This window comes from Phalacrocorax carbo, chromosome 6 (genome assembly GCF_963921805.1).
Source record: "Phalacrocorax carbo chromosome 6, bPhaCar2.1, whole genome shotgun sequence".
Taxonomy (NCBI): Eukaryota; Metazoa; Chordata; class Aves; order Suliformes; family Phalacrocoracidae; genus Phalacrocorax; species Phalacrocorax carbo.
The window spans coordinates 3,125,106-3,139,995 of record NC_087518.1 but is presented as its reverse complement, the minus strand read 5'-3'; the positions used below and the strand labels follow the sequence as shown (position 1 = coordinate 3,139,995).

General features: G+C 44.5%; 1 protein-coding gene across 3 annotated transcripts in view; it reads left to right on the top strand.

Annotated features, from left to right (window-relative positions):
* LOC104047469 (contactin-4) overlaps positions 1-14,890 on the top strand; it is a 353,961-nt gene that overhangs the window by 293,199 nt on the left and 45,872 nt on the right. The gene's annotated exons all lie outside the window — the stretch shown is intronic.

The following is a 14,890-nucleotide window of genomic DNA, read 5'->3' as shown; positions in this document are numbered from 1 at the left end:
CTTTTTTTTTTTTTAAGAAAGAAATGCTGAAGGAGAGCATTAGTAGGAAGCAGGAGCCTACCTTTTAGATTCACATGCATGGTTTTGCAGTGTTTTCTGTTGACTGTGTAGAGGTGCGGTTGTGTTGCCTGTCCTGTTTCGGCAGCGTCTGCGAGCGGGACCCAGAGAGCTGTACTTGACGGGCCTTCAAAATATGATGTGCCGCTTGGATTGATGGGAAAAACCCTGTCCTGTCAGTAAAGGCCAAAAAGCCAGAAATTACAGGAAATTGTTATTTTTAGAAGCGTAAACCTGTTAGAGCGGTTCTTTTACCTCGGAAAGTCTAGTCTTGCTCCATCCAACCTGCCTGCCTATAATGGATGTTGAAATATATAGTCTGGTGATGTATATGAGTACGCGAAAAGCTATAGTTCATTTAGAGTCAGATGAGTAAAATAATGAACAACCTATTTCTGACTTATGTAGCTCCTGTTACCTGGTCTTTACAAAGCTATTGTCTATGGACCGTTTGACTTCACCCCTTGGGATGAAGAGCTGGGTGATCGATTACACCGAGCTCCCTCTAGCAGCCAGGGTGCAAAGCTGTGCGAGGTCAAAGGTATAATAGATCAAGGTATATTGGTTTTTAAAACTGAAATAACTTGTTGAAGATTGCGCTGAGAATGGGAAGTATTAAATACTGAAAGTATTTACTGACATTTTTATGACAGGTTTTTTATTTTGTTTTTATTTATCTATTTTATGACACTGGAGTGTCAGCCCCATGAGCTTCCATCCGTCTCCCCGTCCTCGCTGGCACAGTCCGTAGCTGGAATGTGCTGTTTTCTCTGACACCGTTCTCCTAGGCATGGCACAGCCCTCATTTTAATTGAGGGGTGAGAGAGAAAGCAGTAGTTTATGTGAGCAACGGCTTAGGAAAGGAATGTGAGTGACTGTGTTTCTTGCTTGGTCGCTGCTGTGCGATGCTGACAACAAAGTGATGATTTTTGGTTTGGTTTGTTGGGGTTTTTTTGTTAGCACTCTTCTCTCATCTGCAAACTTACCCAAAAGTTGGATGCTGTAATACAGCAGAAACCCCTGGATCCTGATTTCCTAAGGGAACGTGGCTCATGGACTGGTAGCATAAGGCTAGGTGGCAGCTCCAGTTGCCTGTGTGTTTGCTTCCAGCTAACTTTGGAACTGGTTATTTAAACTGGCTCTAGATGTTTCAGCTTGTTTCCACCAAGGTTAAGAGAGGAAGAGATACACCTCAAAAATAGCAGGTTTCGTCAAAGCTTTCTGAAAATATGCAACTGGGAAAAGGAGACACGTATTATTTTCCCTCACCTAAAGTCACACCATGGTAGACATCTGTGTAAGCAGTGTAAGGCTGTACCTGACTGACCTTCTCCTGAGGCGTATAGGCAAGAAAGAGGCAGGTATAGTCATAAAACCTCGCTAAATAGTGTATACCTTGCTGTCTGCTGGTCACGGTCCCCATGCCCAGGCAGCCTTCAGGCAGTGGCTGGGAGGACAGGTTGTGAGGGCAACACAGACCTCTGAGCAGCTCAGCGTTGAGCTCAAATGCAAACGGCAGCAAGGCTGAGGTGTTGGTGCTCATGGCAGCAGCAGACTCGCTGCCACGCTCCTCCTGCTCCTGCCGAGCGTGCCGCGCCACAACCGGGAGCCTCCCGCCCGGGCACCAAGCCCTGGATGGGAAACCAGACATGAAATGTGCCCAAGATGGTGTGAAATTTTCTGCTACTTCAGCCCATGGGTTTTTCCGCCAGCCCAGATCATCCAGTGGGGCCTTTCTGACAAAATGTCTTAATGAACACCGCTCCGTTGACTTGGCAGTTGGGCCTGTTTAGGTCTTATACGCAGTCGGTTGTGTCTCCCGTGGGGATGAGGGTGTTGAATCCTTGCCATGGCCTTTATTAACCACACCATCCTTGCAGTCAGTACCTGGAGACTGTGTGAAATGAGCAATTAGGAAATTATATTGTCCTGTACAATCACGGCATTGTTTATCAGCAGTGTCCAACTTCACAAGCAGGAGAGGCCAAGTGCCTGGTCTTCTGCTTAACGTTGCTGTGTTTCTGGTTTCTTCAGTTGCTGAAATGTTACCTCCTTCCTGCCATCCCGGGGGACAGCAGCATTGACTGGAGTCCAGTGCTAGTGCCTCCCTACACCCACGCTTAAGTGTGAGCTTCAAACAGGAACTTTCTCAGCTGTTGAAAAAATCTGTTGAAATATAGGAAGAAAGATGCCAAGAAAAGCTGTTGCTGAAATCTCTTCATCTAGGGCAGAAACAGAACTTTTAGACAGGCGTGGGAGAAGAAACTTAAACAAAGTCTTTGGTTAAACTGATGTTAAAGAGTCTTTTGAGTTTGAGAGAGGCACCTGAACATCTGGAGGCTTCTCCAAACTGAACTTGGTCATGTGAAGGTTAATCAATATAAATGGTCCTTCCAATTCCAGGTGGAGTTAAAAGCAGCGTTAATGTGTCAGTCCTTGCTTTGAATTCTGATGTACAGCCTGACGGCTACCATGGCAATCGCTCGAGCACTTCTCCTGGGGCTTGTGTGACTTTTCAGGTGGATTGTAACGTTAGGGACTCCTTGCTGGAGACAGAAATAGCGTGCATCTGATTTTGCTGCTGGGACTCTTGCTCTGGAGGCTACTGCTGTCCAGGAGGCAAAACTAAGTGTGTTGTTCAGTGTTTGCCCAGAGGGCAGAGACTACCATGGAAAAAAAAAAAGAGCTTTATTGTTTTAGGTTTCATATTCTTCTCTGGAGGCTGAGGTAGCGTGTACTGCACCCCTAATGAATACCACGCCTTGAAGGCATCTCTTACTGGTGGTTGAGAACTGTGCAATTCTGTTATTAGAAATTCTGCCCTGGGGTACAATTATATTTTTGCAGTCATTAAAGGCAGTTCATCTCCATAATAATGGAAATCCTGCCTTGGAGGCCTAACTGAGTCAAAATAATGTTAGTAGCCTGACTCCAGAAGGTAAATTTCATATAGAAACAGCTATAGCACAGATATAGATATATTGCAAATGCTGCTTGGAAATAAAGACTATTTCTATATGGGTAAAGATACAGAGGTCATTTTCTATCCTTGATCTTGCCTTCACATTTCAGTGCAAAACGGCTGTTACTCTCTGGGAAAGGTCTTCAGTCCTGTTAATGCTGCTCTGTAGAGATCAGCTGCGTAGGGCCACTGGTGGGGAAAGAGCAGGCGAGTCTGCTGCCTGCCACAGTATCGCCCACCTCCCACACCATCGGGGCAGGAGACGTGACTGAAAAACGCCCACCCTCTGGGAAACCCTTGCTCAGGAGCAGGGGATACCTTTTAGATTGGAACAGTCACCACAGAGCTGGGCAGGCTGCGTCATCAGAGAGACAGGATTGTTTAGGACTCCCTTGCCCCAGCACGCTCCTCAGGCAGAGGTCGTTTTACCCTTTCAATATACACTGCTACGCATATAATCTGGAAGTGTGAGCCAGTTCTGCAGCTGGCAGGAGTCGTTCCAGAAGCCAACAAGCCCTGGTTGCTCAGGGTGGAAGTGGTGTCTTCTGGTCATTGCAAAACTGCCATGTGTCTCTGGGACACATCAGATCATTGATCAGACAGAAAGATTTGAGTTCAGGATGTTTTTCACTTACCGTTTTGTTCTCTTATATTCATATTTCCAGATACGTTTAGCGTCCGATCTCTTTATTCTGACTCAACAATAGGAGAAAAGAGATTCTGGAGAGCTGTGATCCTGTTACATAGGTTCTCTTTTCTCGTGTCCCAGCTATATCAGCGTGGCTCAGAAGTGATGCCGGACTTAAGCCTGTGAGATAGAGACGGAGAGCAGGCAAAAACACCTCGAGTGGGGAGCGCATGGACTGTAGAAGCCAGAACCTATGGTTTTTATTTAAATCTCAGTGGTACTTTGGTCTTACAATCTTACATCTTCATCCCCCTGATTTTATGAAATCACGTAGTTAATGACAAGTGAGGTTTTGGATATAAATAAATCTATGGCACCATGTACATAGGCTGTAGGCATTACATAGAGACATGGTCTTCTGCAATTATTACACTATGCGAAAGATGGATGATTCAAACTGTGCCTATACTTTGCTCCAAAGCTGCCTCAGAAACCAAATCAATCATTTCTAGGTGTCAGTGGGAGTTACGGAGGTAGAGGGTAATTTTACGTGAGATTTACCAATATAAAAGAGAAATCCATAGTTACCCATAAGTCTGGAAAAACTTCCATTAATTGATGGTATAACACTGAGGAGAATGAAAGCAAGTCTGTAATGGAGAGCCCTTCCTTTAAACTCTTGAATTCCTAAAGACAAGCATCCTCCAGTCTGCAGCATTTCCCATTTGTGACAATTATTTCCTGGCATTACGTTGTATATATAATTCATCGGCAGGAGTAGGAGGGGAAGTCATGGTAGTCGGGTTGTTATTGTGGGATTTTGTTAATCCTCTCATAATAATTCAATTAAATCTAATGCCACAACATTAGATAAATTTGTTACTGGGACTAGTGCTTTAAAACCTTTACTTTCAGGTGATCTTATCACAGAAACCTTTCAATTTCTTCGTAATATTCACGCGGCTCCCATGGAGACCTGCGCTCGGTGGCAGGTGTGAGTGGTTCATCCTCGCAGTGGTGGAAATCAGAAGTCACTGTAGTCGCTGGCTCATTCGTTCAGGTTTCCTGGGTGCAGGAGGGGGAATCAGGCTGTGCGCGATTAGAGACAAATCCTGGAGCTACACAGAGCGCTGCCAGCTGAAAATAAAATAAGCCTCTGTCACAGCTGCTCCCACGCTCCAAACTGTTGGAGGAACGTCCTGCAATGGAACTGTAATTCTCTTTGAACTGTAGATCAGGAAGCATTTTAAAAATAATTCAAGCCAGCTAATTTAAAATGGTTCATTTTAAAAATTAAATCTCCCTTAATTTTCTAACAGTTTTCTGTAGCCGGCGAAAAAACGACGTTGCAGCCCAACAGATCTGCAGGTGCTGTCACGGAGGTGCGCGGCGTGCAGGGGCTCGGCTGTGGGAGGGCTGGGGTTTAACGTTAGAGCTGAGACTGGTCCTGCGATCTGCGTCGACAAACTGGGGTGTTTTGTCACTCCGCTGTTCAAAAGACAGATTGAACTGTCTTTTAATAACTTACCACCAGAGGCCATTTTGTTACAGTATCTTAAGAAAATTTCTCATAGAATTGGTCAAGGGATCTATTTTGCTGTTGGCGCTGAATGATTTTGCTGGAGTAGCATTGGAAGGGGTTGTTAGGCGCGGCTTTGTAAGGCAAGATTTGCATCACTTGCCCTGCAAATCTTTCCTCTTTTCCCCCAAGCTCATTTTGGACTTTTAATTTACATGCCATAATGGTAGTTATTACATTTATTTATTTCTCCCAGTGTTTCGTTGTAGGTATCAGTCTGTTAGAGAGACTTGCTGTCATTTCCCAGAGGTGAAGTTGCGGCGTTGTGTGGCTCAAGAACAGATGAGGGAGATGTCATGTTTCTGACTCTTGGTCTACCACAGCTTCCTGCTGTGCTCATTCTCCTTTGCTCCCCAACTGTAGACTGTGTGCAGGAAAACCAAGATAGCTTTTATTTAGAGAAATACTATATTTCTGCCAGTCTTGTGGTATGTTACCGGCCACCCACCAATGTGTTGATTAGCCAAGGCACGGGGACAGGCTGTGGTACAGCAGCGGGGTGAAGCATTTAGGTCTGGGCTAGTGCTGGTTCTAGCGGCTGCCCCGTTGGAGAGCCCAGCTCCGGGGCGCTTCGGGGCATCGCTGCGCGGAGGGGAGTGGGGCTGGCAGCATCGTTCCCTACCTCATGCACTCGGAAAGAGCTTGCACGCATCAAAATCTAATGTGTATTCCCTTTAAAATATGTACACAACAGTCTTCATTCCTAATGTTCTCCTAAAGCTATTGGAAGTCACATTTACCCTGCCACCAGACGTGTACTCGGTCCAGGACAGAAAAAGAATAGTACTTTTAAGCCCTAAAATGAATTGCTCTTCTCCCGTTCTTGTTCATGTAAAGCCCTTACATCTTCAGAATGGTTTCTTTTCTATGAATAAACAGTGCATACATTGTTTATACAGTTTAATTGTAAGGAAAGAAATTCATAAAAAACAAATGATGTTCTGTGCTGGTAGCAAAGAATATGAAAGTGTCCAATTAAACAGGCACTCAGTATGACATATATAATAGCAACATCTGTTATCTTAATTAAACAAGTTTCTGTATAAAGGGACCCTCATAGCACACTTTGTTAGAGCAGGATCTGACCTAGATAATCCAGGCACGCTCACTATCTTCATGGAAATTTTCCCAGTTGGTCCCATTATCTTGCAGTCTTGACAAGTTTCGTGATATATGAGCACACTCTGGCACACACAAAGCCATACCGCGTAAAGCAGGGAGATTATTTTTTTTTTTTTAAGCTGAAAACCAATAAAAGCACAGAAAAGCAGCATATAGTGGCATTTACCCACTTTGTTCAGTCACGGTGGCATTTGGGAGCGTAAAGGCTAACTCGGACCTTGTCAAATAACGTTCAGGAGAGAAAACTTCACTTCCAGAAAGTGCTCACGATTCGTTGTCAAAACTGGCTTACATGCTTCAGGATTTAAGTAATTTAGATCCAGATGTTTCCAGGTATTTCAATCGGTGCTCTCCACCGTAGCCTAGAGTCAGAGATGATCTAGAAGGGCAACTTCAGTTTTGAAAGTCCTGGTGCCCTGGTAACTTCTGAAAAGGAGATGAGGATTTGCAAGACCGGGAAGGAGCAGCGGGAGTCTGATGAGGACTCCGGGCTTTGTACCCATCCGCAAACAAACACCCAAACAGAGATACCCTGAAACCCCAGCCTAGCCAGGAGGAGATGTGCTCTGCTGCTCAGAGCCTGCCGGGCAGATCAGGAGCCCCGTGCTTGGGGCTGTAGGACACCAGGCAGCTGTAGCTGAAAAGCCTCTTGGATATGTTAATACACAGCTGTGCCTGCAGGCTTATTAATATGGGCAGTGAATGTTAATTTGTTCGTAAAGAGGAGCACCGCCCGACGCAGCCGCTGCCACCTGCTTCGGAGAGGAAGCCGAGTCCTGCCCCAGGTGAAGCCGAGCCTCTCCGTCCTGCCCTCGGTGCCCGGGCCGGCACGATGTCGACGGGAGTCACAAGGTAAAGCCCAAAGCAGCAGTCCCTCCTCCCAGGAGCTGGAGTGATCACGGCCAAGGAAAAGCAGCAAGTTCTCACCTATTTTTTTTGTTGTCTTCTGCACTTCAAAACCGTTCAGAAAGGCTTTTCTCTCTGGAAGAGGTTAGCCATGTTTTTTTCAAGAGTTCCCATCCCAAGGACCTCTTCACACAGGTTGCTGATTTACAGACCCCTCAGTTAGGGATTATTTTTGTAACAGGAATTTTAACATATTCGCTTTGATGCCATGTCATTTTGAGAAGGAAAAAATTGTGAAATCAGACAAGAAAAGAAAGGCTTTTCTGTTATTCTTTCAGCGTGTCTTCAGCTTAAAAAGTTGTATAAATTCCAATTTTTATTTGTTGCCTCAGCCTTCCTAATTAGTAGTTAATTACTTTAAACAGCCAGAAAGAAAATGGCAATAGGACAGACAGCACATCTTTCCCAGTCTGGTGCCAGGATACAAACCCTGGTAATATTTTTATACTGATTACTTGAGAGGTGAGTTGCCAGCAGTAGCTTTTGGACACGCAATCTAGTGACACTTCAGCAGAAAATAAAAACTCAGAGGATGCTTCCTATCATTGTTTTGCATTAATTGTGTTGACTGTTTGGGGGTTTTTTTTAAATAAAGCACCTGTGCAATTTCTTTAAGGCAGACAGGTAACCAAACCATCAATAACTTGTCGGGTTTTCATTACATCCTGCCTAGGCAAAATGAAAAATGACACCCTGCAAATAGCTTTTTGAAGTTTGAATCGACAATGCGGCATTCATCTTAGTTTTCAAAGACAATGGCAGCAGATGGCTCTACTTCATTGGAACATCTGAAATAACTGGCGTGTCAACTTACTTTAACCAATTTCCTGCAAAATAGAATGAAAATGAACCAGGAAACCACTTGATTCAGTGGTCCGAGGTCTTGGAAAGCAGTCGTTCTAGGCTTGATGGCCTCGTGTTCATGGACTGTTTGTTTCCCAGCAGAAGCTGGTTTTAGCTCTGGGTTTTTCTGGAGGATCACAGTGTGTTTTAACACAAGCTCATCGTGGCTGTGGGTCGGTCAGCTCAACACTGAGCACTGCTTTAGTGCACTAAAAACCACTGATTTGTGTGATCTGAAATCCGCTGGTGAAAACCGCTCAGTTTTGCCATAGTTCTCTTTAGGAGTAGGCCACTAACTTTTCCTTGTTTTAAGGATAGTTACATGGACCTGTTTTCTTTTCTTTGTGTGTATCTGGCAACTATAATAAATCCTGTTGCTTTTGTAGTTCGAGATATCTGTTGCATACCCTATCAATGGTGTCTCCACAGAGCCCAGCTCTCTATCTGTTTCACTGTAGCAGCTTTCTGGTGATTGAACCTCTCTTCAGCATTGACAGTAAGTCGGCAACTCCAGTTCATTCTTGCATTGTCTTTTCCTGCTGCTTTTGAACAACTGTTTCTAGCAAAAGGTTATCTGAGGACGGTTAGAGAGCTATCTAGAATCCAGATTCACTGCTGGTTTATTTTGTATGTGTAAAGTAATTAGGCTGATCCCTAAAATTTGCAAGTTCATTTATCTGCTCCTGTAGAGCTAGGAAAGTATTTCCCATAACCGGCCACAAACTGTTGTCAAGCGTACTTGTGATGCCGATGAACGTACTCCCAACCTATGCCAAGTTTTAGCCGGTGTTCCAGAAATGAGCCTCTCTCTCTCACGCACCTTGACACGGTCTCCTGTAACATCAGCAATCTGTTCCTGTTTCCCCAGCAGATTATTTTCAGCATGGTGTTGTTGTAGTATTCAGAGATACACGTGTAGGACATCGCTGCTACCACCGCGGCTGCTGGGCCGTGCTTGCGACCGCAGCCTGACCAAACTCGCGGTGCTGCCGTGACACAAGGTAGCTAGAGAAGTCAACAGGCTTTTACCTTGGGGCTTGTGTTGATTTTAGAAGTAGAGCCCTGCTTCCAGAGGCAGGCAAAAGGAGAGGATGAAGCATCCAGAGAGCCCCATCTCAGAGGCACCGGCCCTCCAGAGCACCGTGAGACGTGTCCTGTGTTTACACGTCCTTCACACGGCCGCTCACTGCGTGCCGTTAAACGGCTGCTGCTTTTCCTGCTTGAGGTGTCCCATCTCTATGATTATTAAATTCATCTCTAGGTACCGTGCACACAGCTACAGATTAGCTCTCCCTCTCTGTAAAGACGCTTCAGGAAAGCGCGAGTTCCTCCCCTCGGCGCTGTAGCGTCGGAGGTGGCGGGAGCTGGCTCCCGGCAGCGAGGCAGGTTTCTCTCCGTTGTGAGCACACGCTGCAGCCAACGCTTGCAAAAATAAACGCCTGTCATTAGTCTCCTAAATGCAATTTGAAATGGATGTGTGCTTCATACTGGTCCTCCAGTTGAAGAAAATAGTAGTAATGATTTTAGTAAGTCTGTAGGGTTTTGAAGAAAAAAATTATTATCAAATATTTCTTCCCTTGGATATTTTCATGATTAAGAGCAAGAAGGTAGTTAGGACCACACTTCAAGAAATGCATGTTTAAAATCCAAGGAAATAATTATATGTCTACGGGGGAAAAAAGGATTCCTAATGAACTTTTTAGACAACCTACCAGAATTGGTGATATTTTTGATGATTATTTAAGCATCATTTTTAAGTGATGTAAATGTGTCTTTGGATCTTGCACATCTATGGTAAAGTAAATTACAAGTGGAGTGGGTAATTTATCTTTGTACTGTGGGCATTTTTTGTTGAAACTAGAGGAAAAGATGTGTTATCTTTGAAAGACTATGCCTTCGGGCTTCTATTCGGGTGGTATCAGCTGGAACAAATAAGCTGAGAATGCATTTATTGCTTCTGCTCTAATCTCACGAATGCTTCCAGAAATGGTTTGTGTCAGCAGGTGATGCACTGAAAATCTTGCACAGATTTTTTTTCTCAGAAGAGAATAATTTTTATGAGCTTCAGTGGAGTCCCCTTTCATGCTCATGTTCTCCAAACCTCCAAAGCATTTGCTGTAGGTAGAGGGCGATGGCTTGTCCTCGTTGGGGAAGGAGTTGTTGGCGAGGGTGGCCGGAGGCTGCGCTTCCAAATTTAATTCCTCCTGTTTCCACTGTCCCTCTTCATAGACTGGAAGAACTTGATCTCTGTGCCTCTGGCTACAGTTGCTGCCCTGGAAGAATGAGCATAGCAAATATTTCACCAAACGTTAGGTAGATGGAGTGCAGTAGTGGCTTCGCAGCACCCGCTGCTCTCTATGCGAGATTCGCGCTTCCGAGTGTGAGAGAACGCTTTGTGGGGAGCGGCGTGTCTCTGGGTGGGTAGTTGTGCAGAAGGGGCTCTTTTAGCCTTTTATGAGGCAGTTTGCAAGTGTGCTTTGCCCCTCCACCACCACCAGCAAGAGCTGCTCCGGGGGTAAAGCCCCGGGGCTGCTGGTGCCCGTGCGGAGCATCCTCGTCCTTCACAGTGTCATCGTGGCTTTAGCGGCTTACGGCAAACGGCGACCTTAGTCCACAAAAATAAACTGTGAGGTTGAAGGGCTGTGCCAAAAGGGCAGTTTCCCATGGGCGCCGGTCTTCAGTTCCCAACAAAATCAATGAAAAATTGGCTCTCCACACCATTGGACCCTTCCAGACTCACAAAGTCTTCCCATACAGCTCAAATTATCATTGCCTCATGTCTCAGGAATGAAAGCTGTAAAAACGAGCTTTCCTTTGCTTTATTCAAATCTGCTTCCTCAAATATTTATTTTCATGACATGGTCTTTCTTACTGTATTTATTTTAATTTTGTGCATAGTGAAAAAAGAGCAGTAAGGGAGAGAAGGCGAACGGTTTCTATTATTTGAAATTCACCACATCCTACTCATTTCCTTCAGGGTCCCTTGCACTGTTTGTATTTGGTTTTCATTTGTTTCTCCCCATTATCAGCATCCCTTAAGAAAGATATTTTGTAGAGAAATGTTCTTCTTAGATAACCTAGGGATATTTTTATATTTGAATTATGCCTCTAGGCATCTTTAAACAATTTACATGAAGTCTCTAATAGCTGTAAACGCTCCCTCCTTTCCCTCCCACCGCCCCACTCCTTTGGGATGAGGTTTTCTCACTTCCAGACTTGTCTTAAAAATTTATGGGCAAAAGGGAGGATGATGACAAAACACAGCTTTTGTGTTTATAGGTATTAATGTAGGCTGGATGCAGTATTATTTATTTGGACTGCTCCGTCAGTGCAGATAACCAATTTGTTGTAAAAGAAAATAGTGGGAGAACTTAGGATGCCAGATCCATGACTGGTTTAAGCTGATATTGAATCAGTGGCGTTATGTTGTTTGATGTTGCCAAAGGGGCCCCTACTATTTTCTCAAAAATGTTTATCTGAGCAAAATGTGTCCTTATTTTCTCTCTCGAAAAATATTTACAGGGTTTTTTGTTATAAACTTAAAGAATTGCAATTTATACTCTCCTCGCCTTTAATTCTTTATACTTAGCAAGCCTGTAAATGAAAAGCCTAAAACGAAAATGCGTTCACACACAACAGTTCACCTCCCTGGAGGAAGTGTTCTTAGTATTTTCTTGGAGATCAATACCGAGAATTCACTAAGAAAAACAAGTATCTTTCGATGCAGCAAGTTAAGAGAGCTATTACCTAGGAAGAACTTTCAAAAGTTTCATTTTAATTCTGTGTGCTTTCCTATTTTCATCCCAGAGCACAGAAAATGCCAAACGAACCCAAATTCAGTGCACCATAGATGTCTAGGTGGTGCTCCTCAGTGCCTTCTCCAGCCAGAGTTCTTCTACTTGAAGAAAATATATATATTTTAGAGGTCAAGAAACATTCTGATGACAGAGACCCCAGCAGCCCCACGTGGTTGTGCCACACACAACCTCAGGAGTTCAACCACGTCATCCTCAGGCTCTTTAGCTCCTTTTAAAAGCATCTCAGGCAAAGCTTGTGGGAAAACATTCCACTGAACTCAATAGAGCAGGATTTTACCTCGGTTTATTTTGAGCAAATATAGTTCTTACCTGAAAATTAATTATAGGGAGTTTGCTGTTAAGAGACCTGCCAGTTGTCATGGATAAGAAAGGCCTTATCTAATGCCTGCTTTCACCAAGAGAAAGACATGCACTAAATTAAATGGGCTTTGACTGAGGCTCTAAATTAGCTCAGGCTTTTCTGTGAACCATGAAAAGAGAAGTAGTTACAGACAAATAGGTACTGAAGCAGCTGTAGGTGGTTATCTAAATCAAAACTAACAGGTCCTGGACAAGAAGTTGCATATGCATAGCAGGCTGCCTGTGCAGTATGTCTGTCCCCATCAGCTCTGAGTTCAGATGGGTCGTCAAATGGAAACCGCTGTCATACTGATCCAACAGACAGTTGCGTTTCACTCGGACTTATCCTAACGGCTGCTAGACATGGACCCAACTTGTCCTGTCCTTGCTCACATTGCTGTCCTGACCATAGCCCTCAGGATGCGTTGGTGGGCTGCGTCGATGTCCCGTGGCTGTGCGGACACCGCCTGTTTCACAGCCATTTTCAGAAACGTCTGGGGTAACAGGACGTGGGCGAAGCTCAAGCTTGGAAAGGCCTGTCTGCTTACGAGGTGATGCTGCGTATTTTTGGCTGGTATTGGCGTAGGGAAGGAAGGCTCAGGTGGCATGACGAGGCGCTGGCGGGGGGGTAGGATCAGGGCTCTCCCCTTGCCCTCTCCTCTCTGCGCACCGGGGACAACTGAGAGTGCTGAGTGAAGCCCCGAGAAGTTGCCTTTGACCTCAGCATATACTTTAATAGGGATTAATGTTATGAAGCAGAAAGCTCTGACCTTACTGTTATTTATTTACGTAATGTAAAGGTTGTAGTCACACACGAAGACAGCATCCCAGGGCCACAGAAATTATTAGCTGTGGACCGTATTCCGAACCAGCCCATTCTTCAAGTGACAAGCAGGTCCTCGTGAGCGGTGTCCCTGATTTTGGGGAGGGCTGTGCTCTGAGCAGTAAATCCTCCCTCTCAGCCAAACCTGTGAGCATTTCTAAGTTTCACTGTGTTTTCCTGAACTAGCCTAATGGCCAATACTGCTTTTATGAGATCATTTTAATAATCCCAGTCTCTGCCTCATTGCATGGGAAGCGTTATTAAAAAGGTAATAAGCCTTTACAAAGACATGTGATCGAAATAGAAATAATTTGATAAATAATGCAATTGCCCGGAATCATTTGCATTTGCAGTAGAGTTGTGGCATGAAGCAAAGTTGCTGTTAGGCTAAATATTGCTCTAGCTATTCCTTCCTATGAACCATGGGAAAAGGCTGAGCAAATACACCACTGAGACTGCACTCTGGTCTGTCTCGTGCTTCTGCTTTCTTCCTCTGCTTCCGACCCCCCCCCAGCCCCAGCAAGGCTCTGGAGGATGGACAGTAGGTCATTCATCATGTTGGCTGAAATACGCTGTTTTTCACAGGTACATTTAACCTAAATCCTCTCTCAGAAGACGGATTATCTCTTAGAAGAACTCTGGCACAACAGTCTCTTTTCAATAGCCACGTCTACCACTGCCACAAAGGCTGTACATGAAGGGATCAATGGTAGTTTTATCTCAAATTGCACTCGGTGTGTGTTTCTTCCAACTGACATTCATTTAAATGCTTGCACTAAGACATCTTTTCTCCCTGTAATAGAAAAAGGATCAGACATCCTAAGCATTGTTTCCTGGGGAAAAAAAAAAATTAAAATATTCACTTGGCTAAGCATGAAATATTTCGGATGCATGTGTTTAATCAACAGTGAAAGCAAGTGTAGTTACGCTTGTATTTCATAAATTAAAATGCTAAAATTATCAGATAAGAAACAACGTACCTTATTTCATTGCAGCAGTGCTAATATAACCATTTGAGAGGAAAAAAGAAAAAATGTCACTTTATAATTATAAGCACTTTGCTCCAAAGAAACAGCGGAGCTCTGATTTGCAGTCCGGTAGTCCTGCCGCCCGCCTGTGTGCTGCGTCCCTCGGGAAGGCAACCGTTGCCACCACACATGAGACCTGCCATATGCACCGCGTTTGTAGTCCGTTCATGTTCCACGTGTTTCCATCTGCTGAACAGAAAAATAGAGGGCAAGCTGAGAAGAATGTATTGAGGGATACCTGCAGTATCATCTGTCTGGTGCAGATCAGATCTTCTCTCGGTGATGTGTGTGCTTTGTGAGTTACGAAATCATTTGCAATGAAAAGGTTAGTGCATGGACCTGCAACTTATCCCTGCAAAGGCTTTCACCCAGTGACTGCAAGGTGAGGGTGAGGTTGAACAACCCCTGGCTCTGCAGTGCTGATGTATTTGGTTCCTGGACCTGCATAGATTTTCTTTTAATTAAACAACAGAGCAAGATGTTACAGTAGATATTAAAAGTCTGGGATTTTTAAGCAAACGTTCTGCCAAAGCGTGAGGTCAAACCTGAGCAGCAGGTCGTAGGCGTGTTTTGGTAGATGCAAGTGATGCAGTCAGACACCCAAAGGTCAGATTTGCTGGGAGCTGGGCTGGAGGCAATTACTGATACTCAGTTTTATTATGTGCTCTGGGAGTTTTGCAGTTTTCAGTCATCGTTTATATTCCAAATAAGGGCTTGATCTCATTTTCAGAAAGTCAGCGATAAAACTCTTACTGATCTCAACAGGACGTGTTCTATCTCTAAAT